Consider the following 24,829-nt stretch of genomic DNA (forward strand, 5'->3'; position numbering starts at 1 on the left):
CACTGTAGAGACTTGAGAGACTCTGGCTTTGCACTCCCCAGGATTGAACAGTGGGCATGGAGCACCCTCGTGGATCTGGCGTTGTGCACTCAACCAGCTGAGGTGCACCCCTTCCCTTCCCTCTGAGGTGCCTGTTTTATTTCTATCTGATGCCCCTGCAGTGTCTCCGTTTTGTTCGGGTGTGGGCCTCTCCCATGCCTTTTGAGCCCAGTGTTCCACGGACTATGATGGTGGAATCCCTTGGACTTGTGTTCTTCGTGAATATAATTGTATATAGTATAAATGTATATATTTGTAAATATTTTTGATTTATGTAATTTAATATATCACAATTATTAGACTCATTTCCTTTTGTCCTTGCATTCTTCCAGGGGGGGTTGGGGGGTGTAACTGTAATGTGTCAATATGTATTAGTGTGTGTGTCGTAGTGGGTGACGGTGGGGGTGGGAGTGTTGCGTGTTGCATGTGTGTGTCACTCTCTTTTCCCTCACCCCTCCCTTGTGTCGTAGGTGCAGTACTCACGTGGTCTTCGCCGCCAGCATTCGTGCTCCTGGTAAAGAAGCAGGAAGATAAAGGCTGGCAGGATCTGGAGCTCGGGTTCCATGGCGTCCTGGTTCCTCGTGGGGTGTGTAGAGGTGAGCGTTTTCCCGTTGAAGTCCTGTTTCTGCCGTGTTTTTGTTTGCGGTGAATCCGCCCCGGAAAAGGTGGCGGATTGGTGGGTTGCAATAGTGTGGGCAGTACATTGTCTTCCGCCTGTCTGTTGGGGGTGACCGCTGCGCTGTTTGTTTGTACCGCTGTGGCGGTCGGAGTGTTAAATTGGCTGTCTATGTTGGCGGTTTCCGCCACGGTCGTGATTCCATTTTTTTTACCGCCGGACTGTTGGCGGTTTTACCGCCGCTTTAACACCGACCGCCATGGTTGTAATGACCACCTTAGTCTCCCACACCGCGGGCGATCCTGCTGCTCAAAATCCAGTAGTCTCATTAGAATAATGAGAGCCTACGTGACAATGGATGACGGCAACAGCGCAGATCCCTCACTCAGGGACATTGTGGCAGCCCCACATGGCAACAGGGCATCATTTCAGCCACTGGAGTCAAAGATTGGCACAGTGAATACAGAGGTCACTTTGTTGCGAGCAGACCTCATGAAGGTCAGTATGCGACCCACAAACACTGAGAACACCCTTGATCTGCTTAAAGGTGTAACAAGGGAGCTCAAAGCCAAGATGGCCAATTACAAAAGGACTGTGCAGTAGTACGAGTGATATTAGAAGACAGTAAAGGCCACTCAAGGCGCAACAATATTTAGACCGTTTGTGTCCCAAATAGGGCCCCAGTGTTGAGCTGTTTGTGGAGGACTTTGTCCTATAAGTACTACAACCCAAAAAAACTGAACCAGTTTCTTCTCAGTAGAGTGGGCGCTTAGGGTGCCTGGCCCACAGATGCGACCAGGGCCACCGCCAAGGACAATTACTGCTCACATCTTCAATCACAGGTACAGGGATGCCATCCAGCAGATGGAACATACAAGGCAGAAACTCAACTTTTAGAATGCAGTAATACAGATCTACCCAGATTTTACTCTCAGAGTTCAACAGCAGAGATGGAGCTTCTGGGAGGTGAAAGGCCAACTGCAGGACTGAGAGGTGAAATACCTGATACTGTTTTCAGCATTACTTCAAGTGCTACACAATTGTAAAGCCTGGATCTTCAACTCCACAGAAGAAGCATGGGACTGGCTGGATGGCTGGAGGCCGGTACAAAGCAGTGTGTGGGAGGCTGATGTAAAGACCTTCCTGGAACTAGTACTAGACCAGGGCCCAATGGCCCCCCGAGGGTCACCCTATTGAGTGGGTACAACAAATGGACAGTGCAGGTTGGCAGTGCTCACTGATTGCAGCATCGGGTAGCCAGCTTGTCCAGATGGCAACTCACTCACTGAGGGAACAGGTGGCACCAGCAAGGAGCAGGGCTCTCCCACCTTATTCTCAGAAGGCGAACACTGATGGAATTGGATATGGATATGGGGATGTCTATAATGAGGCATTGCTTCCTGTTGTTTTTAATTATGCAAAAGGTGACAAACCACAGCTACTGTGGAAATTACTACATAGGGGGATAAGTATCATTGTTTCATTGCAGTATTGAAATCTTGTATTGAGGGCAGGAGTGATATTTACCATGTAGGGAAAGTTGAGACTGTTCTTATTGGGTCCACAAACACCCTGCAATTTGGGGAGGCCTGCACATTTAAAGCTTGGATTGCATGAGGGCTGGGGAGAGGGGTTGTTGAGGGTTAATTAATCTTTTTGTATTAGTGGCCCACTGTATTACCACTTCCTGGGGCCCTATTTGAACACATGAGGAGGCAGTGAGTCCCAACTACCTAAGGACATGATGTCTAGTACCCCACGTACTCAGGCCCACTTAGCTCAACACAGGGATAATTTGACCTTTCTATCCAGGAATGTCAATGGCCTGTGAAGGAAGACCAAGAGGAGGTAGCCATGCAATACCTGGTACACCACGCCTCCCACATTGTCTTGCTACAGGAAACTCATCTGAAAGGAATTGAGATAAAGATGCTTAATAGACAGGGTTACAAGATGAATGCACATGCAGGATTAATCTCAGACTCCACAGGGGTGGGAATTCTAGTTTAAAAAAAATAATGCCTTTTCACTGCTAAGTACACCTGGGTAGATACCAAAGGGCGATATGTAGAACAAACAGGTTCCTGGAGTGGGCGCAGTCCCAATTTGGGTGCCATATCTGTCCCACCAACATTAAAGGACATGGCCTGAAAGACTTGGGTGAGCTACTGTTACAACTACTGGAAGGAATCCTGCCGATGGGGGTGACTTCAACCAAATTCTAGATATGACACTGGAACAGGACCCCCCCAGGAGAGAGAGGGTCTCACAGTTGAGGCTGGTGGACACTTATGGGGGGCCATGGGGCTAGGAGACATCTGGCATACCTAAACCCAAAAGCTAGGAAATACACATACTACTTGGGGGCACATCACACATTAACAAAAATTGAATTTCTCCTTGCCCCACAGGTATCGCTGGTGCACTGCTGTGAAGCCAGGATTATGGTGTGAGGGATTTCTTATCATGCTCCCCTAGGGGGGGAACTGCAGGGCCCAGACACTGGAGGCAGGGAGGGATGGAAGTTTGACCCCTGGTACCTTAGAAACAAGAAAATAATGGAAGCCACGAGGGAAGGTAGCAATCTGAACTTTCAGGACAATGTAGGCATAGTGACATTGCATACAACACTGTGGGAGACATATAATCCAGTCTTCTGAGGCCAGGCAATGTCGATAGTACCAGGAGAGAAGCATAGGCAGTCAGAATCGGTTGATAGACTAGAAGAGGAAATACTGGTGCTGGAGGATCAGATTAGCACTTTCCCCATGTGAGAGAGTGTGACAGACTTTGACTTAGGCGACAGAAATATAAAGACATGGTGGAAAACAAGGTATGCAGTATTGCCCTCACCTCCCAACGGAGAATATGCAAGGTTGGCGACAAAGTAGGACACTCACTGGCATGGTTGAGAAAAAGGGACAAGGGACAAAGTTGGAGGCATGATCCACAGATGGAGGAGTCATACAAATCACAATATAGTTCGAGGACCACCTGGTCCAGTGCAGATTTGAAGGAATTCCTAAGGGATATCGCCTTGCTGGGTTTCACTTTTGATGAGCGACAGGATATGGAAATTTATTCAAGTATCCAGACCCGACTGATTCAAAGATCAACAATAATTTATTGAAAAAACGGCCCTCACCCACAAATTGTGGCATGCTTTATCATAGGGCCCTGCTAACACACTCCAAAAATATATAAATCCCCTTTGGAGTGGAGCCGTAAGGGTGGGGGAACATGTAAGCACGAAAGACAACACCAACAATTATGGTACAGGTCCTTATGATGAAGCATGCCACAATTTGTGGGTGTGGGCTGTTTTTTCAAAAAATTATTGTTGATTTTGTAATCAATCGGGTCTGGATACTTGACTACATTCCTTGTCCTTTTTGTGTGCTGACTTATTGGTTAAGGGAGGTCGGACAGGACATTCCTCTCACCCCTTCATTGTGTTTTGATGAGGATTTGGAAATGGCCATAGATGAGAAAGAGTTAAGTATGTCTGCTAGAGCCCTACAGACTGGCAAAAAGTAGGGACTGAATGGCTTACCAGTGGAGTTAAATAGAAGTCTGGAAAACAAACTTGCCCCACACTTATGCACCACATTTCAGGCAGCAAAGCGCAAGGGAGCATTCCCTAAAAGACCAAAGACTGGCCACTATAATAGTAGTTCACAAAGAAGGGAAACTGCATCATACTTCCTAATACCACTCCTGAATGTTAAGGGGTAAGTCCTATCAAAACTCCTGGTCACACGGCTGAGGAGAGTTATTGAAAAATTAATCCACCGTGATCAATCTGGCTTCATAATGCACAGAGGAACAAGGTTGAACGCCAGACGGCTATATGCCTATCTTGAGGGCGGGGGGGTGGAACCGGCTGGGGTCCTATTGCTTGACTCAGCTAAGGCCTTTAATACTATTGAGTGGGAATACCTATGGGCTGTAATGGAACAGATAGGATTTGGCCCTAACTATATCGGGTAGGTGGAGCTACTCTACAACAAACCGCTTGCACAGGTGCAGGTGAATGCGGTGAGGTCACACCCATTCAGAATCTACAGTGGCATCTGGCTGGGCTGCCCGCTTTCACCGATGCTCTTCGCCTTGGTTTTAGAGACCCTGGAATTTTTGGTGCGCTCTGACCCATTAGTGAGTGGTTTGTACGTGGGGTGAGGAATAGGAAGACATAGGTGGTCATTATGACCCCAGCAGTGGTTGGAAATGTGGCGGTAGTGCCGCTAACATGTAGGTGGTACATATCGCCACATTATGACATTGGCAGGTTGGCTGTAGCCAACCCTCTAATGTACCACACCGACCGCCATGGCAGTAGCAGCCACTGGGCTGGAGATAACAATCTCCAACACGGCGGCCGCTACTGTCCTGCCGGCAGCATTATGACTCTGCCTACCGCCATGGTTTTCTTGGCATTCGTAATGCTATGAAAACCATGGTGGTAGGCCCTACCAGTGACAGGAATTTCCTTCCCTGTCACTGGTAGGAGGTCCACCCACCACCCCCAACACTTCCCAGACAACCCCCACCCCCTCCATCCACGCTCCCCCTTTCCAATCCTCTCCCCCATACACGCACATTCACAGGCACACACCACGCATTCACATACTCACTCACACAGGCATACACACATTCATACACGTATGCATCCATTCATTCAAGCACACATGCATACACACATCCAAACTTACACACAGACACGCATTCACATTTCCATTCATTCACGCATTCTCACACATGCACACACACACTTAAGCAACACTACAAATTCATTTGCATGCACGCACACACTCACACATTCATGCACACACCCCCACACACAACCCCTCCAAACCCCTTCCCCTGACGGAAACCCAAATTATCTGAATCCAGGGGGTCTTCCGGCAGGGGACGGAACAGGACGCTGCTACCGCCAGCAGCGCCCACCAGCAGAACACCACCAGGCCGTATTATTTTTCATAATACAGCTGGCAGCGGTCTACTGGCGTGGCTGATGGTGGTAGCAGTGCCACCTTAACACCGACTGCCAACATGGCCACAGCCGGATTTCCGCCCTTCTTGTGACGGAAATCCGGCTGTGGTCATATTATGGATGGATGTTAGCCGCGGCAACAGTCTTTTGGTGGCCCTCACTGAGGCGGTAATGTGGGCCATAATCTCTCTCTAGGCTGATGATACCTTGCTCTATGTTATGGACATACTTGGGGTACATGATCAAGTGGTGGCAATCTGTCCTATATCCTCTATGCACTCTCCCAGAGGGCATTAGGGTAGACACAGTGGGCTTCAAATACCTGTCCCTTTATGTGACCAGCCAGTCAGATGTATTCTGCATGTTAAACCTCTATTCAGTGTTGGATCACTTTAGAGCTGACATCCAATATTGGTGATCACTGCCTTTGCCACTTATTGGCACAGCGGCAAAGTACAGACTGATCACTTTACCAAAATGTTTGCACGTGCTGCAAAACACGCCATATTGGGTGCCACCAGTGTTCTTCCAAAATGTATGCCAGGTTGCCCGTCAACTCCTATGGGATCAGGTTACAGGGTGTCAAACTAATAAGGGTCAATGAGTTGGCCCATTGCTCCTCCGGATGAAACCTTAATCAGGGTAGACCACAGAGCCCTTGGCCCTAGGGACTATGCAAAGGAGAGTTACTCCAAGCAAGGTTGCAGGTCTCTCTTGGCCTTCACAAGGGTGATGCCTTGACATGGTGGATGGCGTTTAGATTCCTGAGATGGTGGGGTCAACTCACCGAGATGACCCCCCCCATGGGATAGTAACACGTTGATGAACGTGGGGTCCATTAGAGGGTTCACATGATAGAATCTGATATTCATCCTGTCACTTGGGGATGTATAGCGCGATGATGATATTATCATCAGGGAGGGACTGCAAACAGAATACAGAATACAACATGACCCCAAAGTATTATCAGTTGTGACATGCATTGTGGACGCATGGGAAGGTTAAATATGTATACACCATCAAATGGTCCACCTTGTGGCACGCAGATTCACGGGCACACACATGAGGAAAGGACCATTCCTCCACAATCTCCAATGCAAACAATTGTCAAACAATTGATTTGTTGCCACGAAGGTTGTGGAGTCTACTTTATTGCTTTCATCCAAAGAAGTGTAAAACGACACCAGCAACGCATTTCAACCTCTCGGTCTTGTTCACAGTTTGTAAAGAACACCTTCCCATGAGTCTCCATTTATAGTTTGTTTTCCTACTACCACCCAAGTGCATTATGGGACATGTGGTCTCCCTAAAAAATCTACTAATAACCAAAAAGTGTCAGCAACCTAGCCCCATCTTTTTAAAACACCCAATTTAACTTTATGTTAAAAACAAGCCAACAGACATTGATAATAATAGTTTTCATATACAGAAAAGTGGAAGATGTGTTTTCAATTACTGTTAGGATGGTAGTTGTAATGCCTGTTGAGTGTGGAGGATATTGAATAATGGTTACATGTGACACATTGTTGGAAGGTACTATTATTGTAAGGATAATGATATTGACCAGATTCTAAGGAAACTTTTCTTCCTTATATATGTCAATCTAATATGTATGGTTGGTACAATTATCAGAAACAGATCTTAGTTATCATACAGATATCATACAGATATCTCTCTACCTCTATGTATATGAGGGCCTATGAAAGCACAGTGCTCTTCTTGCTTTATGTTAATACATTCCATATCTATACCTTCGACATTATGTGATAATCAGATCTTCATTGTACCAATTTCTCATAACCACTCAGTGCCTACTCCCCCTTAACACCATCTGTATCTATTTCCTCCACAACCTTCCTCAGATTCTAAGTATTACTTTTATAACCACAAACATCATCCTGGTATATTTTTTCTCATAAGTGATAATGAAGTTCTTCGTCCCCATTGAGACCCCTCAGGATCTTAGTTTTAAGCTGTATTATTAATTGTGAATCCAAGTGTCTCAACCTGAGCGGTAGTAGGAAAACAAACTATAAATGGAGACTCATGGGAAGGTGTTATTTACAAACTGTGAACAAGACCGAGAGGTTGAAACGTGTTAGTGGTGTTGTTTTACACTTCTTTGGATAAAAGCAATAAACTCTCCTGGAGTGCAACAAATCAATTGTTTGACAATTATTGTATTGGATATATATGTTATAGTTAGGCACACATTTTAACGTACAAAACCATTGAAATTCACCAGCCACTTGATGAATCCTCACCCCCTAAAGGACAGATTGCTGATGGAACCACTCCTCTTTAAGCCTCTCTCCCCAACCTACAGGAAGCTATTACATAATGCCCTAAACTTCTTGTTGAGGCTCAAAGAAACCTGGAAAACTGACGTTGAGGAGATGGACTAAGAGGAGTGGGAAGAAGCACTCCGACTGCCCAAAGAGGCTGCAATTGGAGCCTGGTTTAGACTGATTTGGCTAAGTATACTGCAAACATCTTACTACACATGACAATGCCTGCACCCTGGGTAGGGTGAGTACGGATGAGTGTGCCAGGGGTTGTGGAAAGCAGGAGAGGCTTCTACATACACTCAGGGTCTGCCCAAAGCTTGAGGACTTATTGGGGGGAGTTCACACAGGGCTTCATGTGGGGGTCAGCCTCATGTCCGAGGTCTCACATACAACAATTCTGCTAAACATCTGGGGTGAGGATCACCATGGAAAATACAAACGACTACTATCTACCCTGTGTTTTGAAGTGATGAAAAGAGAACACTATTTATCAATGAGGTGGGACTGAGCCACTGAGTGTAGTAGATTAGAGATCGGACATAGACTGATGCAGGGCTGCAGAAAGCTAGGCCTACAGCAGCATGAGCTGCCCACATAAATAGGAAGAAAGAAGGAATGCAAGGGAGGCACATCAGGGCCTGTTAGACACCCCGCCAAGTTGGTGATGATGACTGTGCTCACAAATGACTTAGTATGAGAGAGGGCTTTCTGGAAGGAGGTAGGATATATATGGAGAACGTCAATACTGATTGCTATAATATTCTGCTAGATATGCAGTGTTGCCACAATTGTTTTGTTTATTTTATACTGTCAAAAGCAAAATAAACTAAGAAATGTTTTATATAAAAAATGATGTCATAGAACATGTCAAGTGTGATGTAATATATGTGGTAATTAACAGTGCATGATGAGGGTGTGAGCTATAGTTACTATAGGCGCAAGTTATAGTTAGTTGAGGTAATGATAACTGGTAAAGTGCAGTGGTTTTGTTAATTTAAAATAGTATGTTTCGTTTAGCTATATTGTCTCTTTTACCTTTGTTTTTTTCAGTTACCTCATAACAGGGATGGAGCATCCTGTTATATTAATCCACAAAAAACCAGAAATTTAAACGAAATTCAGAAGCCTTCCAATTCCAATCTGGCGCGGAAGCCATTTTAGGAGTTGAAGTATTCAGCCATTGAATCATGTGACATGTATAAATGTAATTCGAAGCATCTGTGATTGTATGCCACTGCTCTCCTGTGAACAAGGCTGTTTCAGGAAAGGAAGGAATAATTTGCAGCCAATTTATAATGAAATAAACTTGGGCAAGATTGGAATTGGAAGGCTACTGAATTTCGTTTTTTTTGTGGATGAATACAACAGGATGCTCCACCCCTGTTATAAAGCCGCCCTGTAGGGTTGGGGGCCCCATTGATGGAGCTTGTGTTGGAGTATTTATGACTGAGGGTTCGTGACCCACTTGCCTGTATGCAAAAACAAAGGATTTAACCTGTGATTAATGAACAGACAGACGAGAAAGGGAAGAGAGAGGGATTTTTTCCTACTTCACCATTCCAACTTTCATGAGTAAGAGACACTAAAGTACTGTTTATGGCAGCATCTACAATAATGAGGGTTGCTTGACTTTTATAGATCATTTTATTCTTGCACGGGTTAAATATGCAGCACAATCTGAAATGTGGTGAAGAAACGCTATTTAAGCAAAACAATGAAAATATGCCACAATGTGATACATGATGATAAGAAGGATGCATTTTGGGAGTTGAAGTATTCAGCCACTGGATCACGTGACATGTATAAATGTAATTCGAAGCATCTGTGATTGTATGCAACTGCTCTCCTGTGAACAAGGCTGTTTGCAGAAAAGCATCAGGAAAGGAAGGAATAATTTGCTGCCAATTTATAATGAAATAAACTCGTGCCAGATTGGAATTGGAAGGCTTCTGAATTTCGTTTTTTTTTGTGGATGAATATAACAGGATGCTCCATCCCTGTTATGAAGCCGCCCTGTAGGGTTGGGTTCCCCGTCGATGGAACTTGTGTTGGAGTATATATATATTCACTTACAGAACCAAAGGTTACAGGGACGTTATAGTTAGGTTCTGAATTTACTCATGCAAAACCTTAGAAATTCATCAGCTATAGTTAAGGTTATTTCAAGTAACTATAACTCAGGCCCTAAGGTAACTATAACTTGCGCCCATGCAATGCAGTATTTTAAAGAATAATTTTACAACAAATGTTACAGTGATATTATCAATGATGTTATGAAAGATGTCATGATTGCTGTAATATCTGGGGCAATAAGCAGCACATGGCGAGGGTGCTAGTTATACTTACCTTAAGGCATGAGCTATAGTTAATTGAAATAACTATAACTATAACTGGTGAATTTCTAAGGTTGTGTAGGTGTAAATTCAGAACCTAACTATAGTCACATTGCCAAAAATACACCAGACATGGTCACTGATAGGATTACCTCGTTGTCATTTACGCAGTGGTTGAGTAGAGTGTGCACTATACATTTACCCAAAAAGGCAGCACTTACTAATTAGCCACTAGAAAGTACTCCAGTTTGTTGGGTAGACATTCACAAAATAGTGGACTCATCTTGGATAAATAAGCAGGTGAGGATCCATTCTGGCACCAATGCTCATTTCACAGAAATCAAACCTCAAAGGAAAGCACTTACAAATATAAACATAGCAGGTGCCCCAATTGAACTTCAGCTTCTGTAAAGGATAAATTCTTCAAACTTATTGAACTTATGCAAGGCAAAGCAAGGGTGTTTGCAATTCCATGTTGAAAATAGTCTGGGGCCAACCCCCGCCGTGCACGCCCAAAGACCACGCATGGTAGGGTTGGGTGAATCAGGGGGCACAGCAGCCAACCCCTACTGGGCACAGCTCTAGGCTGTGTGTGGCTTGTGTTTGTCTGCCTTGGAGGGGTTGGGCTTAGGGTCTTGCCATGCATTGCTACTTACCCTGCATGCTACATTAGTAATGACTTCTTCTATGACATTGTTTACAATATAACTGCAACATTTGCAAAAATATTATTGACAAGAAAACTGTACATGGTGGAAGCATGAATTATAGTTACCTTAAAGCATGAGTTATGGGGTCTTGAGATTAATTTAACTATAACTGTTGAATTCCTATGATTTTGTGTGTGTAAAATCTGAGTAAATATTTATGTTCCGAAGAAGTCTCTCCTTGAAACACTCTCGAAGTCAGTGCTTAGTACCCCAACCAAAAATGAAGAATTATATTCAAGGATTTTTCATTTGTTGGTCTTGCAAGGCTTGTAAAAATAATAATAATTGCAAAACTGTAAGGTTTCCTTCTGTTCCAAAGCTGTTTATTATCAAGAAACACAATTTGGATTATTGTATCTAAGCTTTAATTTGTCCATGTGGGAAGTATTATATTGGAAGTACCATCCATAAAGCCAAAAAAAGAGTACTCTAACTTATGAGAGAAATAGCTTATGAATATGAGGCTTACCCAGTAGCAAGACATTTTAAGATCTATCATGAGAAGAAAGTCACCCTCCTTAGATGTGTAGTATTGGATAGGATCCTGATACATGAGAGAGGTGGAAATAGAACCCTTGAGTTGAGAAAATTTGAATTGAGGATGATTATAGAGTTCAATGCCACACAACCAAATGGATTAAACATGGACGGTGAGTTAGCTACACACCTGTGTTGAAAAAGTAGTAATGGTATTATGTATTTAGTAGTGAAATCTAATATATCTGTTTTCCTGACAATTTTTCCTTCCATGTTTAACATTGAGTTTTTGGTTTTTAAAGGAATTTAAATGGTGTTTGATCACAGGTTTTAAATGAGATGCACAACTTGGGACAAGCAGAAAGTTATGTCATAAACCTTGAAGGCTGAAGGTTGCAGTGAAAGAATACGAGAGTCAGAGTACTCGACAAAAGAGCTGTCTTATCCTTTTAGGGAAACCTCGTCCACTTTGGCTTGATTGATCATAGTCTATAACTGTTATGATTGTTAGCTGACCTTGAGAATGTTTGCCTATTATACATTTAATTACAAACTCCGAAAAGTTTGCTTGATTATTGATATGTTGTTTTATGTAATTGAAACAAATTAAGTTTTAGGCTGAATTGAGATAAAATGCCCACATGGGCTAGATTGGAATATAGACAAACTTAAGAGTTAACGTAGAAAGTTGTCTCTCTTATAATTTGAGCTCAATTTGAAGAGTGGAATGTGGCACTTTTTCTATAGAATACGTGCAAAAAGATGGAATGATGCAATCGGATGTTGATTGTTTTGTAATATGGAGATGTTTAAAATAATAATGTTCTTTGATGAATACATACCGAAAGGCTTCTCCTTTATGATAAAATGCATACACATCTGGTCAGATATACTATACAACAATGTAGCTTAAAATGTTACAAAATGACTGATTTAAAACAGAGAAAAGGGAAACATGCTTGAACCAAAGTCCGTCTTTTGTACTTTTGTACACAAGCACTAGGGTGATTTAATAGTTGTAATAGAGAGAGTTGCTGGCTTGCCTTGACAGAATACACGTTTCACTTTACCGCAGTCTTCGGCCACGACTGTTATTTAGATTAAACCTATCACAAAAGGTTTATTAGTCCGGTATTCCGGGTGACTGTATATAGAATATTAGGGGTTCTCAACCTCTCAACCCAGTGGTGGCCTGCAGCATTTAGGTAGAGGGACGACAGCAGTGTTTATATATATATATATATATATATATATATATATATATATATATATATAAATGTACCTATTGGTAGTCAGCAGTAGGTAGTTTTTGTAAGGACCTAGTTTCCATAAGAAAAGTTTTTTTTGGCTTGGCTATACCTTTGGCACCATTTGACGAATCTTCATGAAAACGTTTTTTAAAAGTGTCCTTAAGGGTCTTTTTCATGATTTGGTGTCAATCAATAGTATTCTAGTTATTAAATGCAAACCAAACTTGTATATGTAGGGATATGGATCCTTCTCAGATCCTCTGCGGATTTGGAGGAAAAGCAAGGCCCTGAGTGGCTAGCCGCAACCTGACAGAACAGTTGCAGCTGCCATTTTGTTTCTTGCATTGCCTGAAGGGTGGCGGAAAACAGTGTAAAAGCATACAAGGGATCAGGACACAGGTATCCTGACCCCACAGGACACACAGGGGGGTCAAAAATTGCCATTATTTTTGATTGGCCAATCCAAGGTTACTCAAATCCTCTGCGGATTCTCTTTGAATCCATGGCAAAAGCAAGGCCCTTATTGGCTGACCACAACTTAACAGAAATATTAATGTGTGGATTACAACAACGATAGGCATTTTTTGAAGAAAAAAAACAAATGTTACAGGGGTGTTATAGTTAGATTGACATTTTGCTCACAATAAAACCATAGAAATTTAGCAGTTTTAGTTATACTTATAGTTTTACTTATCTGAGGGAACTTTGACTTGTGCCGGAAAGTAACTTTGGGGAACAAATTATAGTTTCTTAACTAGAACTGCTGAGTTTCTATGGTTTTGTATGGGTTAAAACATCAACCTATCCATAACATCACTGTAACCTTTGTTTTTTTTTGTTGCTTATGACTTTGTTGACGTATAACAAATCTTCACAAACTATCTAAGAGAAGCCTCATTCACTTTAGCTCCTTCCTGGAATGTTTCAGGGGGGATCCATCAAGCAGGGGCCAAAACAAAAAAAGTAGTCCTAAAATGCATTTTCCCCATTCTTTTTTCCATATGAAAATTGAACAGCGATATCACAAAAACTACTGAATGGAATGACCAAATTCTCCAGAAGGTTAGATCTTGCTCCAGAAGGTATGCATTTTGTGGGTTGGTGCAAATCCGTTCAGTAGTTTTTGAGAAACTAAGGTTAGAAATGTATGTATATATTAACCTGCTGACCATTTGCGGGTCTATCACTGAGATCTAGCTGCGATCTGATTAGTTGATCACAACCATTCGCAATGGATCAGCATATCCATGAGCAGAGGTTCAGGATCCCTTTGACTGGCTGCAACATGAGAAAATTATTGCAGCAGCTGCCTTAGAACTTTGGGACTTGGACCCTGAGTGACCCAGAACTCTTCTGCATCGTGAAGGAACTCTCCAACCCCAACGCCAACGTCAACGATGTCCCTCCATCCCAGAAACTCTGCGACGACCTCTCCACCTTCTTCTACCAGAAAATCGCAGCCATCCACGACAGCTTCAACACCACACCTCCGCCAGACCCCACCCCCAACAACTCCTCCCACGCCGACCGCATCACCACCTGGACCCAAGTAGACGACGCCGAAACCCTAAAGACCATGAACTCCATCCACTCAGGATCTCCCTCTGACCCCTGCCCACCTCACGTTTTCAACAAAGCCGACGTCACCATCGCCCCCAAACTCCGCAAGATCATCAACCTTTCCTTCAACACCGCTACCTTCCCGGACAGCTGGAAGCACGCAGAAATCCAACCCCTCCTCAAGAAACCTAAGGCTGACCTCAATGACCTCAAAAACTTCCGTCCGATCTCCCTCCTCACTTTCCCAGCTAAAGTCATCGAGAAGATCGTCAACGCACAGCTCTCCCACAACCTCGAAGACAACTCCATCCTAGACCCTTCCCAATCCGGTTTCAGACGCAACCACAGCACAGAGACTGCACTCCTCTCCGCCACAGATGACATCAGACAACAAATGGACAACGGCGAAACCTCAGCCCTCATCCTCCTAGACCTCTCCGCTGCCTTCGACACGGTCTGCCACCGCACCCTACTAAATCGCCTCCACGAAGCCGGTATCCAAGACAAAGCCCTCAACTGGATCTCCTCTTTTCTCTCCGACAGAACCCAGAGAGTCCGACTCTCACCCTTCCGCTCCGAAGCCACCAACCTCATCTGCGGCGTCCCCCAAGGCTCCTCACTTAGCCCAACACTGTTCAACATCTACATGGCCCCCCTCGCACAACTGGCCTGCCAGCACAACCTCAGCATCCTCTCCTACGCCGACGACACCCAGCTCGTCCTCTCCCTGACCAAAGATCCTCTCACCGCCAAAGCCAACCTCCACGAGGGACTGAAATCCATCGCCGAATGGATGAGCAACAGCCACCTGAAACTTAACTCCGACAAGACGGAAGTCCTCATCCTCGGTCGCACCCCCTCGGCCTGGAACGACTCTTGGTGGCCCACCGCCCTGGGCCCCCCACCCACCCAATGCCAGGCACGCACAAAACCTCGGCTTCATCCTCGACTCCGCTCTCACCATGTCCAAACAGGTCAACGCTGTCTCCTCTTCCTGTTTTAACACCCTCCGCATGCTCCGCAGGATCTTCAAGTGGATTCCAACAGGAACCAGAAAGATGGTGACCCAAGCCCTCGTCAGTAGCAGACTCGACTACGGCAACGCACTCTACACAGGCATCCCAACAAAAGACATCAAACGACTTCAACGCATCCAGAACGCATCCGCCCGCCTGATCCTCGACATACCCCGCTGATGTCACATCTCCCACCACTTGAAGGACCTCCACTGGCTCCCCGTGGACAAGAGGATCACCTTTAAACTCCTCACCCACGCACACAAGGCACTACACGACACCGGACCCACCCACCTGAACACCAGACTCAACTTCTACGTTCCCTCACGCCAACTACGCTCTGCCAACCTTGCCCTCGCCATCCTCCCCCGAACCCAGCGCAAGACCTCTGGCGGCAGATCGTTCTCCTACCTCGCCGCCAAGACCTGGAACTCACTCCCGACCTCACTACGCCAGACCCAGGACCTCCTCACCTTCAGGAGACTCCTCAAGACATGGCTCTTTGAACGATAGCAGCGACCCCCCCCCCCCCAAGCGCCTCGAAACCCTAACGGGTACATAGCGCGCTTTATAAATTTAATGATTGATTGATTGATTGATTGATTGAGTCCTAGTAAAATATTTTTTTTAAAGGGAATAAAGGGGCAGGAGAGTTATACCCTAATCCCATGGGTCATTTGGGGGAGAATCACAAATATTTTTTTCGCCATTCCATGGATCTGCGGAATAACAGTAGCACTCTGTGTGGTCCCCCTGAAAACTTGTAGTGGTTCTGAAGATCGGGCAAAGTGCCAAAGAAAGGTTGTACCTGGCCTGGCAGTTCAGGCTGGACTGTTCCCATGAGGCACAGGGTCAAGACTGATTTGCATATGGCTGGGTCCAAAGTGGGGTGGCATGGTGAGCAAATGAACAATAGATTAATCCAAGATCTGTGTGGGGGTGAGTGTTTGATTTGTTCAGCACTCCGTGCATCATCCTTTTGTGTTGCCAAAGTTGCCCTAAGTGGGTAGTGTATGCCCTGATGTGGGCGCCGTACTCACTGTGCCACTCGATTCAAGCTAGCCTGGCTGATGGAGGGTGATGCCCTTAAACCGGCCCCAGGACTGGCTGGGCATACGTGGGGGCACTACACAGCAAAAGTCAAAGCCCTTACCCACCCCCATGCCACTCATGGCAATGTACATCTTACTTTATGTTAAAAAAATTGAAATAAATTTAAAAAACAAAAGGTGAAAGTTACTATCATAGTTAGATATAACTCACCTTGTGACCTTTGGGTTTTTCAGTGAATATATATATTTTTAACCTACTGTAGTTATAGTTAGGACCGAGTTGCCATAAGAAAAGTGTCTTTTGGCTTGGCTATATTGCCATCGTTTGACGAATCTTCATGAACATTTTTTTAAAAGGGGCTTCTAGCATCTTGTACATGGAAGGTTTCGAGCGATACCCCTCAAGGTGGGGGCTGAGAAAAAGGGAGGTAAAAAAAAGTGTGTTTCCTCTATTAATTATTAATTAAGGAGTTTAGACACAACTGCAGTCCGAACCACAGGATGGAATTACACCACATTTGTCAGAAAAGTAGTTAGACCACAAAGAGGCCTTTTTTGTTATTTGGTATACATCTGTTCAGTAGTTTTTGAGACATATAAAGGAAACCAAATGTGTATATCAAAGCAGCAGATACATTACACAAGGGCACATTCCTTTTGGGCTTTAGGCATGAAGCGATTAAGTGATTTGCCCAGAATCACAGGATTTCGAGCTGAAGTTGAAATTCAAACCTGGTACCCCAGTTGCATAGTCTGCAGCTCTGTCCGTAAGGCCACATTCTATCCCCTAAGTGTAACATGCAATGAAGTGATCAACTAGATAAAACAAATCAAGATAACAAATAATTTAAAAGTGCTTTGATCCTATTCGAGAACTCAGAAAATATGTCCTCATTTTAGTTTTTTATCGCATTAACCATAATTTCTATGGGAATAAGGCCCTCTCATTTTTAAAATTTGTAAAGGAAAAGCTTTAGGTATTACAGTTTTGATTACATGAAGATGACGTCAGGTGTGCCAAACTCTTATAACAAATATAGGATGTTAACAATCTAGTTGTTCATTAGAATACTGTGAGGATGCAGATGTCAGGGGCACGGACTCAGACGATTGAGGCGAGGGAGAAGGGTGAAGAGGGCAGGCGTAAGGGCAGTGACAGCACAACAGATTATGGAGGGCAGGTGCAAGCGGGACAGGGGCAACAAACCAACCATGCAGGACAGGCAAAAAAAGCTGTGACAATATAGCAGACCAGTGAGGGCAGTAGGAAAGGGCAGTGGCAGTACAACCAAACTATACTGTACCACAGTACACTTAAACAACACTATCTTTCACTATATTCTACCACACTCCACATGACTAAACTGTACCAATATTACACATATGTTGCTAACATTTGAGAAAACATTTAAATTCACAAAACAAGTAATGCTTATAGCTCACATTTATAATTGCACACCACCTTGGAATTCAGATAACTCACGCACCTCTTAAAATGCACCCCTTCTCCATGCACTAACTATACCCTTGCATATCACAGAAGTTAGAGCATGTGAAATTACTGCGTTAACCACACTTATAACATCTGAAATTACTTGATTTGCCTCAACACACTGCATGATAGGGTTGTGGGTTATAGTTGATGTAGTGTGGTGAGTGAGGTAAGAAGACTGTGCACAGCCTTGTGCAAGTTATCTAAATTTTAAGGTGATGCTCAAGTATAAATATGAGTTATGAGTATGACCTACATTACTTTGCAAGTGGTGTTAAAATTATAAATTAAAGATATAACTATAACTGTAAAAATTGTAATGCATGTGTTGTTTATGTTGGGTTTGTATACTAAACATAAAGAAAGTTTTCCTAACTATAACTTATATTTATCCTTTGTTTTTTTGGTGAATATATATATGCTTCTCTTAAACATACTTACCTTGCGTCATAAAGGCATAAATGGTGAAGGCATGTTTGGTAAAGGCATCTGCATGATAAAGGCAGGCATGGTATATGATGGACGGCAAAGGCATTGCGTGGTAAACACTGGAGAACTGTTGTTTTTCAATATCCCTACACTTTTTCTCTGTGCTGTTTACCTTAAAATATTGAAAATTCATATATGCAGTCCGCCATAACCTATTATAATGATCCTAGTTTTTGTTTGGTCAGTACATATTTCTATATTTCCTAAATTGGTTTGGGAATTATATTTTGTTGTGTTATTTACTTTAAAAGTGTTGGTAATGGTTGAACACCCACTTCTCCCGGGAATGCCTGATGCTTGTGCCAAATCTACCAGGGGTTGAGCCAAGATTCTCACAGAACTGCCTTTTGACCTACCCACCTCTTGTTTAATATGTTGGTAGGGGTCAGCCTTCCCAAATTAATAACAAAGTCTCTGACATGCATTCAAGTATCTTTGCATCAGAATCAGAACACAACACAGAGATGGGGTATTTTGAAGATTACCAAAAAGATGACACTGTAGGTTAATTTCTCTACCAAGAAATTAAGGGCCAGATTTACAAGGAATTGGCGTAGTATGGTGCTGCTCCAAAAATGCCAGTGCCACACTGTGTCAGTTCTTAAACGGAGGGATGCGCGTTATTTACAAAAATGCAGGGCACCCCTGTGTTTTCCCTAGCACTGATGCTGCATTTAGCTGCCAACGCAGGCATATTTGCACCAAAGTGCAAGGGTGTCTGTGTTGAAGGGAATGATTGTTTATGTGCAGGAAGGAGAACCTTCCTGCACATAAACAATCATTCATGATGTTTTGCTTTTTCTATGAGGGCTGCTGAATGCAGCACAAATGGAAAAAGCAAAAACGTGGAGAAATAATAGTATTACTCCATGTTGCATCATGCTAATGCCAACCCTGTGGTGGCATTAGTTTTTGGCGCAGCCTCAGCTTTATGATTCCTTGTAAATCAGGGGCAGCGTTAAAAGCAATGCATATTAAGTTGGAATGCCCACAGCAACACCCATTGTACGCCCCTTTGCCACAGAAAGCTGTGTTGGAGGGGCCCATATTAACAACGCAGCGTTAAGCAACAAAATCCTGTGCTTAAATATGGCACAGTGCACAGCACCATCGGAACATCACAAAAGGTGACGCTCCAGTGGCCACCCTAGCGTCATTATTGTTTTTACACTAAGGAGGCATCAAAGAGGCCTTTTCCACATGCCAGATTTACAAAGTAGCGCGATGCAAGCATTGCGCCACTTTGTAACCATTTGCACCACATCATGGCTGCCCTAGGCATAATCTATGCAAGGAGGCGTTCCCCCATTGGGAGGCCCAGAGAAACGGTGTAGAGAAATTTACGAGATTTCACTGCACCATTTTTCCTGTCATTTTTAATGGCTGCCCAAGGTAGTTTTTAAATTGACCCTCCCATTGTTTCCAAGGACCTCCGCACGCATTGCTGGACTTGCGCCATAATCTTTGGCACTTTTCGACCAATGCGCCACAAAAGCGTAAAAAATGCTGACACTATTGTGCTCACGTGTACCATGGTATGGTGTATTGTAAATATGGTGCCCCCATGGTGATGCTATGTGGTGCAGGGTGTTGCAAGAAAAGTGGTGCATCCTGGTTGATTCGCTGCGTTCTTGTAAATATGCGCCTAATTCTCCAAGCTGAAACTATGTGGATCTGTGCAAGATAAAATATTTGCACACAGAACAGAAAAGATGTTTACTTTAAGAGAAAATAGTGGTCTGGGGAACAGAAGACACATGCCAGATGCTATATTCTGTAGTGAGAGTAGACTAACCAAGGATGAGTCAATCATCTAGGTATCATCTAGGTATAACAAGACCTGACATGAATAATTGAAAAGGAAAAATGAGACAGAGTTGGTTGACTTAATCACGTAGGGGCATATTTATACTTGTTGGTGCAAAACTCCACTAACGCAGTTTTGCATGAAATGGTTTAACACCGGCTTGCACCATTCTTGAGAGCCAGCCGGGCACTATATTAATGAATGGTGCAAGTCGGCGCAAAGGGTTGGCTAGCATCAAATAAAATGACGTTAGCGAGGTCGCGGTGGCGGTATGGGAGAAGGGGGGTTTGCACCAAAAAATGACATTAGGCAGGTTAGAGGAAAGAAATGGCCATAACCAGCCTAGTGTCATTTTCTGAAGCCAAACCATCCATTCCACATGACTCCTGCTTAGAAAAGACAAGAGTCATGCCCACCACCCCAATGGCCAGCACAAGGGACCAAGGACCCCTGGGCATGGCCAGTGCACCCAGTGCCATGTAGGGGGGCCATTTCAGGGACCCTAATGGCACTTTAAAAAAAAATACAACTTACCTGTAATTACCTATACTTACCTGGGATGGTATCCTTCATCCTCCGCTTTTCCTCTGGTGTGGATGGGGGTGTCCCTGGGGCCTGGGTAGGGCACCTGTGGGCTTATTACCTGGTGCTCCACCATGGAAATAGGCCCACAAGCCCCCTGACGCCTGCCCTGAACCAGGCAATAAATAATTGTGCAAAGCTTGCTTTGCACAACTATTTGACCCCTTCGCCTAGGGCGTGATTTTAGCACGGGGATAAATATGGCACTATGGACATAGTCATGTTTTGCACGTGGAACTCCTACCTTGCATCTCATTGATGCAAGGTAGGTTTCCACATCCAAAAATTACTTTAACTCTAGAACTTTGGCGCTAGATGGGTCTAGCGCCAAAGTATAAATATGGAGCTAGTTTTGCACCGAATTTGCGTAAACCAAATGACGCAAATTCGGCGCAATGCAAGTATAAATATGCCCCCAGTTCATGACAGATTATGCATACACATCTCTTGCACTTTGCGGCCCAGGTGATATGAGACTAGGAAGGGGAACTATAATTAACTTTTTAATTCCAAAACAGCTATTTGTTACCTGCCAAATCTGCTAAACAAAATCTGTGTTTGTCGATGAGTAATACAGCTGCCAATCACAGGTTACTTATCCTGTACTGGAATTAGTTAGCAAATGGGGGTAGTGGGATGAAGGAAATCAGTGAAAAGGAAAGGCACGAGATGAGAAAATCGAGATTATGGGAGAGTGACATGAACTATCCAAGACATTCAATCATGTATATTTTAACTCTTTTAAAAGATACTGTTCCAAAGGTTCAGCATTGACAGGGCTTCATCCTCAACCAACTGCAGGTGTGTAAACAAAATCACATTGTCTATCTTTCCCAACTCCAATATACCATCTACAAAGCACCCCTACAGATTCACATGCCAGGATTCAACAGAAGGGAGAGAGTGGGGAGGAATTTTGCAGAGTGGCTCTGTCCTGATCTCAATAGGAGCCTGATTCACAATGGGAGACATTGAACAGGCCGGTTGCCATGCAATATACATAACTCAGCCTTTTCTTTAGAGATTATTTTTTCCCTTCTATTATTTTATTTCACTGTATGTACCAATGGCTATACAAAGAGGACATGCAAGGTTCCAGCAGGTGTGTTTTCTTCCTGCTTCTATTACCCCTTTCCAGGCTCTGTAGTCTCTTCGCTCGCTCCTCTCCCCAAGCAGTTCACCAGTCGGCAGTAGTCTTGGGATAAAAACCACACTCAGTAAAGCCTGTTGACCTCCTGTTAATACTCAAATCATATTATATTCAGTGCTCCCTGCACCCTTCCTTAGACTGTGACTGCTGGGAAAAAAATGCAGTTGAAGATGTTCCTTCTTTTCCTAGTTACCTTCCTTTTCCCCCAGTGACATGACCCTACATAGTGTTGCACCCACCACTGTACATCAACATGAAATACACAGAATATTACCCCAGAGTAGATCACCACATCACAATTGGAAAAACTGCAATAGGCACGCCTCCCCTAGGGTCATGGCGGTGGTACCCGTAGAGCCCCTCTGCCGTCCGGGGCCACGAGGTGTGTGCATTGTATCTTGCAAGGTCTTCTCCTTGCCTACAATATTGCCGCTATAATTGCAGGCCACGCCCCCTCCGTGTGAACTTCTCCTGTAATTTCCTCCAAGTCATGATCCTTCCATCTGCTCCTTCTGAGTTACCCGTCTGTTCACTCCAGTCGTCGGTTTACTTCTTGCCGTTTCCATCCCGTTCTCCCCCTTCTGTGTACTTCTCTTCAGAATTTAAGCCTGCCGCTTCGATGTTGCTGTGGGCAGCTAGACTGCCAACCTTCCTTCCACAAAGGCATATATAGGCAGCTATCTTGGAATTCCTGGATCACACTGTCTCCTCCAAAGGCCTTTCTTTTTCGTACGAAGGTCTCCACCCTGACTGTGGATTTTCCGCAGTTGTAAAGTTACTATTAAATTGCAGTTTTATGAATTCCAAAATAGGGTAAACTTACACAAAAGTATAAGTTTACCTTTGTAATTCAGGCCCCAAGAGTCAACAATAAAGACAAGCCCTAACCATTCGCTCAGTGACACTCCCTGGGTTTTTCTGAATTACTATGATACCCCTGGGGAGGAAGGATAACTGCCCAGAGTCACAATAATTCATGAAAAGGATCTTGAAGGGATCTGTAAGATAATTGTGCACATTCCTGATTGTTTCAAATTGGGATATTTTTAGACAGGGGTGTGAGCCCTAGTGAAGTAGCCACCACATTCATTGTCAGGGTGAGACACAAGAAAACCCCAAATTAACCTGAGCTCAAGCCACTGGTAGCTTGTCACATAGCAGTCAGGCTTAACTTACAGACAGCATTTCTGCCCACTGGCCCAGCAGGAAAATACCCACAACATTGATGCCGGCTTGTAATCAAGCCGGCGGCAATGTTGCAGTGCATCGGGTCTGGCAAAACCTGTTGCACTTTCCACTGCGTGTAATTCAGGCAGTGAAAAGCGCAAATGGGCTATCCATGGGGGCCCGTGCACTGCCCAGGCCAAGTGCATGGAATCATCATGCAAAAGCTGGTGAACACGGGAGTCATGATCCCCAGGGCGCTGCCCTGGCCAATTAAGAATGCCGGCCGGCAAAAAAATGGCAGTGCCGGCGGTCGGTCCGTGGCGCTTTCTCCATGGTTGTAATGTGGCTGTTGAACCACTGCTTAGGTGGCAATCCGTCCGTGTGATGCTATTAATGGTGTTTGACCAATGACTTTGTGTTTCACCACTGCGCATATTAGTTGCTCAATGTTCACCAGTAGCACATTATGGGGGTGATTCTGAGCTTCCCGCCCGCCAAGCGGGAACCGGCAGAAGACCGTACCGCGGTCAAAAGACCGCGGCGGTCATTCTGGGTTTCCCACTGGGCTGGCGGGCGACCGCCAAAAGGCCACCCGCCAGCCCAGCGGGAAACACCCTTCCACGAGGAAGCCGGCTCCGAATGGAGCCGGCAGAGTGGAAGGGGTGCGATGGGTGCAGTAGCACCCGTCGCGAATTTCAGTGTCTGCTAAGTAGACACTGAAATTCTAAGTGGGGCCCTCTTATGGGGGCCCCTGCAGTGCCCATGCCATTGGCATGGGCACTGCAGGGGCCCCCAGGGGCCCCATGACACCCCATACCGCCATCCTGTTCCTGGCGGCCGAAACCGCCAGGAACAGGATGGCGGTATGGGGGTCGGAATCCCCATGGCGGCGCAGCAAGCTGCGCCACCATGGAGGATTCCCCTGGGTGGCGGAAAGCCGGCGGGAGACCGCCGACTTTCCGTTTCTGCCCGCGGCTGTACCGCCGGGGTCAGAATGCCCAAAGGAGCACCGCCAGCCTTTTGGCGGTGCTCCCGCGGACCACGGCCCTGGCGGTTTTTACCGCCAGGGTCAGAATGACCGCCTATATGTTTTGTTCAGCCTAGCCGCCTATTGGCTTTGACATTGCATTAGCCATTACATTGCTGTATTTTGCCTATTGGCTTTGACATGATATTAGACATTGCATTTTGTATTCAGCTCAGCTGCCTATTGGCTTTGACATGATATTAGACCTTACATTTTGTATTCAGCTCAGCTGCCTATTGGCTTTGACATGACATTAGACATTACATTTGATATTTAGGTTAGCTGCCTATTGCCTTTAATGTGGAGTTAGACATTGCAGTTGAGAATCCAAGCTGTATTTTTCCAAGCTGTGTTTTTCCACAAGATGAACCAAGCTGTTTTCTTCGCACAGCAGACTAGACATGATAAGAGAGAGTACATTTGGTGTTTTCCTTTCTGCTCAGGCTTGGGAAGAGGAGAAGTCTAGGAGATCTGGCCAGTCTCCAAAGGCTTGCGTAGTTTTCCCGAGTCTGAGAGGAGAGGGCACGCCTTTGTAAGGATGACTCAGGGCCTCAGAGATTTAGATTCGAATCTGCTTAACTTCGGGCTGGAAGTTGGTGCCAGTTGCCAGTCTCCCGTGTGGGTAGATAATCTCTTTCTTGCAGTTGACCGGAGTCATCAACTTGCAGACCCCAGAAAGATGAAGCTGTAAATAGTTTCTCACACGGTGAAGTATTTGTTTTGCTTTGCATTATATATATAACCTGCTGTGTACATTGCAACTGAGAAGTACTGTGATATA

Source organism: Pleurodeles waltl, chromosome 5, assembly GCF_031143425.1.
Source record: "Pleurodeles waltl isolate 20211129_DDA chromosome 5, aPleWal1.hap1.20221129, whole genome shotgun sequence".
NCBI classification, from domain to species: Eukaryota; Metazoa; Chordata; class Amphibia; order Caudata; family Salamandridae; genus Pleurodeles; species Pleurodeles waltl.